Source organism: Nothobranchius furzeri, chromosome 1, assembly GCF_043380555.1.
Source record: "Nothobranchius furzeri strain GRZ-AD chromosome 1, NfurGRZ-RIMD1, whole genome shotgun sequence".
NCBI classification, from domain to species: domain Eukaryota; kingdom Metazoa; phylum Chordata; class Actinopteri; order Cyprinodontiformes; family Nothobranchiidae; genus Nothobranchius; species Nothobranchius furzeri.
The window spans coordinates 37,756,877-37,761,553 of record NC_091741.1 but is presented as its reverse complement, the minus strand read 5'-3'; the positions used below and the strand labels follow the sequence as shown (position 1 = coordinate 37,761,553).

The window sequence follows — 4,677 nt, the reverse complement described above, 5'->3', positions numbered from 1 at the left end:
TACGTCACTGATCAGTACCAGAGGGCGTCCACAAACATTATTAACATTAAAAACTTTGTTCTGTAGAACTATGGTGTAATTTCACCGAGTCGGAGTACCGGGAGAGCCGCTGTTGGATGTGGCGTTCAATGACCAGAAGAAGAAAAGGAAAAGTGTGTAATGGATTAGAATTACACTTAAATAATTACCATAAGACATTAAAGATTCATATATGAATCCCATCTTATGGACACTGGGTTATTTAAATCAGAAGATTGGATCTTTTTATTACAGGGACTTTAAAATAACACTTTGCATGAACTGAGAGACAAGAGAAGAGAGAGAGACTTTCAAACGTTTAAGGAAATTTATTTACTAAATAATTTAAAACTATTTAACAAGACTAACTCTCTAATGATGAATGCTTTGCTGGAATGAAGTGTGAGGTGAATGGTGTGTGTGTGTGTGAACAATGTCAAGTTCAGAACCTCCGTGTCCGGAGAAGCGAGTCTGAGTGGGAGATGATGTTTTGCTCCTAACTGATCAAGTTTGAACCCGTGGTCATAAACATATGAGACGCCAGTTTGTCGCATCCACATACCCTCAGTGAGACCTCCACGGTGGATCCAGAATGCCCAGGTCCTCGGACCTTCCTTCCGGTACTGGAGCCGACGGTACAGCGTCACAGCACGACAAACCAGTCTTTGGATAGTCTCCAGGTAAAAAGCGACAGGTGTTTCACGGCGTCAAAAAGGGGACCCTCCTTGGGTCAGCGAGTTCAGCTTTTATTCTGAAGGAACCGTTGTTGATTGATGACAACGACAGGTTTTTCCCAGCTTGATAGTTCTTAGCTTAAAAAGAGGAGTACAGATGGCCTGGCCATACTTCACTTAACATGCGGTGAACTTTGTGGGGTCTTGAGATCTTGTTGAATTCGGATGAATACTGACTTAAAATGGCGTTGGAGCTGTTTTATTAATTTGGATGTTTATGATTCTGGACGAATCAAAGCTGACAGATTTATAAACACACAGAGACTATGCCACGCTTCAGACTAGGAAGGTTCTGATTGGATCAGCACAGCAATGTGTCATGTGATTATTTACCTTAGTGTATCAGCGTGTCTAGTGACTAGAATAAGTCATTAACTTATTAAAAACATATTAATCATCATATTGTGATTTCACAGATCGGTCACATGGTATTATTGACTAACAGTTGTTTTGATTAGCTTTATTGAAAATAGAGTTCTTTGATCTAATGAAAGAAAAGAAAAGAGTCTTCATCTTCTGTCTTCATTGCTGGAACGTAAACAGTTTAGAAGCGAATGCATGACCTTGAGGCTGTTTCATGCACTCTGGCGCTGTGTCAAAGGGGAACAGTGGTTAGAGGATAATAACCCTGAGAAATGGCTCCTTCATCACGTTACAAGTGAATGAATAATAATTCAACACATATGTTGATTTAAAATGTAATGATGTATTTAACTTTCACAACTTTAACACAGAACCACAGTTCTGCAGAGCATCAGATGCTTGTGTGAGATCTTTAAAAGGTTTTAGTACTTTTACTTTGAAAATCACACAACATGATTGTTTATGTGTAAAAGTTGGTGTTGCTGTGTTTGCTGCTCGCGTTCGTGACCTACAAAAGGAAAGGAGGGATGAGGTCAGAAAGACGAGTGTTTGCAGAGCTTTACCACAAACGGATGGAGGGTTCTGGTTTCCTCACTTCTAACAGAGAAGCATCGGGCTAACAGGAGCCGCTCACATCTGGGTCCATCTAGCAGAACTTCTAGAGTTAGCAGGTGATGCTCCTGAAGCTCGCTGCGTCTGCCTCCCAGGTGTCACCTCACGGTCAGTCGTGTGTTGACAGAACCTGCAGGAACGTCGTTCTCTAGATTCATAAACATCTCTGGGTTCATGATCTACATGATGAATGACCAACTCTTGTAGCACCTTTCATGTCAGAGGACTCCAAAGTGATTTACCACGTAGACACAGCCGGCCTGGGGCGCACGGACAGAGGTAAGGCTGCCGAGCACAGGCACCTCCGGTCCCTCCGACCACCAGCAGCAGGCAAGGGGGGTTAAGTGTCTTGCCCAAGGACACAACAGCAGCATTCTCTGGTCAGAGCCGGGATCGAACCTGCAACTTTCCAATTACTGGACGACCCGCTCTACCTGTTGAGCTGCTGCTGCCCTAAACTTTACATTTACATTCATCTTTGCAGTTCTTTTATTTTTTGGGACACATTGATGTTTTCACCATAACTGATCATTTCCTGTTCATGTGGAGAGTCGCAGTGGCGTGTCCAGATCTTTTAAAATGGGGTGGCCCAGCTGAAGCACAACTTTGTGCATGGGTGGCACCAATTGTTATGCTTTTTTTTTGTTTTACCCCCAAGCCTTTTGTGGACAATGAAAAGCCTATTTAAAGGTAAATTACTGTGGTGGCACCTGGGGTGGCCAATCAGATTCCAAGGGTGGCATGTGCTACCCCAGGCCACTCCATGGACACGCCCCTGGAGTCGGCCGTAACCGTTCAGGTGTGCAGGCTGCAGGAGTGCTGTGCCCCTCCCCTGCCAGGCTAAAGCCTCATTCATGCTGAAAACCACTTCTTGAAGGAAACTGATAAACAAAGCCGTGAGGTCACATGTAGACGTGAGCTTTGCTGCATTAGTCTTATTTTGAAAACTGCCGGACATTTACACTGAAACTTTATGTGGTTTCCTGTCCAGCTCTATGGTTACTGCAGGAATTGATGCGACACAGAAGTGGCTCGTGGCAAAAATAGAACCGATCCCATCACCTCAGTGAGAAACAACACAAGTAAAGAGTCGCTAAATGTTCATCTGGCGGCTCACATGTGTCTATTCTTTGTTTTTGGTTTGTGCCAAATTGAATTCTGATTAAAAGAAAAAACAAATGAAGAACTTGTATAACCTGGCCTGCCAGACTCTCCCTCTGTCTGTTCTACACATCTCCCACTGGCATGGCGGGCCAGGCTAACTTGTAGGCCAAAAACTTGTAACTTGTTTTTAGTTAGTTTAAAATATCAGGCGCAGATAAAAAATATATATATCTTTTAAAATGTTGAAATAAAGCCATAATAGTTTAATATGACATTTCACACACATGATATTCCACAACTATTTCTTTTAAAAAATGTTGACATTATTGAGTGCTAATTGAGCCCCATTGAGTGCTCTCATTGGTTCCACCCAAGTTCCTCCCACCGACGCTAGAACTGAGACAAAATGATCAGTAACACTGTAGATTTGAGGTTTGTACCTGTAGAATGAAATGAGTGTTTTGAGAGTTTTGATTTCAAACTTGAACCTTGATTTTTTTTTATTTTGGAAGTCTGCTAGGTAAAAACTGAAAGTTTCATGTTTCTGAATGAATGTTTGATGTTACAAAATGAGTAGTAAATGTACAAAATAAAAGTTTGATTTTACAAAATAAAAAATACATGTACAAAATGAAAATTTCCTGTTACAAAACAAGAAATACAAGTACAAATGGAGAATTACAAGTTAGAAAACTAAAGTTACAAGTTACGAATCCAAAGTTACGTGTCATGAAATACGTTCCTAGTTACAAAACTTGGTACAAGTTACATTGAATATTGTCCCAATCCTAGCTCCAAAGGTTGGCAATCAAATAGCAAATAAAAACTATTTCAACAAGAAAGTTTGCACAACTGTTTGATTGCGTTTGTATCATTGACCCAACGCGAGTTAGAAAAAAAAACTTTTCACAAAAATATTTCTCAATTCAGCGTGACTTCATCTGAGAATTGTCCAGTTTGTCACCAACAGCTCAGCTTGATCCTGAATAGTTTGCAAAGTGCGATGAAAGCCACTAGATGTCACCATCTAGCTTCCTCACTTTGTTCCTGAATCTTATTTTTTTATTTTCTCACCTGAAAAGTTCATTTGCAAAAACAGTTAAGAGCCATTGTTGATTAAATTCACCAAACATTTGGACTAATATAATAAAAATGTTTTATTTATTATTTAACCCTCTGGAGGCAGGCAGGTTAAAACCTACCTACCTGGTTACTCCACATATGCGCTTCATGAGCATTTTTAACTCAGAAGTGCCGCTGATGAATGACTCAGTTGTTCGTCCTGTTATCAAAACCTATTTTGAGCCTGAGAGGGTTGATTTGAAAGATCTAGTTTTGCAACTGAATTCCTTATTTTTACACAATATTCTAGCAGCTGTTCTTTTTTATTTTCGTATTTCAGCTGATGCTACGTGACCCCAGATGACCTCTTCTGTCTAAAAATCTCCTTTTGTTCATATGAAGCGTCCATGCAGCCTTAAACCACTCCAGTTTATTTGCGCTTATTCGGCTTTAGTTTGACCTATTTTCCCTGACGTGAGCTAAATAATTTCACCGATGAAACCTCCAACCTGCGTCTGTTCGCGTCTTCCGCGCTGCTTCAGCGCCATAACCGTATTACGGATGGATCAGAGGGAGCTGTGCTATATGGGCGCCGTTCCTCCAGCGGAAACCCGCCAGCTGGAATAAAGAATCCGGAAAGGACGATTTGACCCGAAAACCTGCGTCAGATTTCGGGTAAGTGCTGGACTCGGATTCCTGTCCCTCTGCAGGCAGCAGCATCCTCAGCAGGGTGACACACGACGGCTTCCATTCAGAGAGGTCTTCAGCTGAACGGCACCAAACC

The 4,677-nt window shown here is 41.5% G+C and overlaps 1 protein-coding gene across 3 annotated transcripts in view; it reads left to right on the top strand.

The window, feature by feature from the left end:
• The first annotated feature begins 4,428 nt into the window (after positions 1-4,428).
• abcc9 (ATP-binding cassette, sub-family C (CFTR/MRP), member 9) overlaps positions 4,429-4,677 on the top strand; it is a 140,621-nt gene continuing 140,372 nt past the window's right edge. For all 3 annotated transcript variants that reach the window (XM_070544945.1, XM_054739817.2, XM_054739827.2), the window contains exon 1: positions 4,429-4,568. The gene's annotated coding sequence lies outside the window, so the exon portion shown is untranslated. The remainder of the gene's footprint in view (positions 4,569-4,677) is intronic.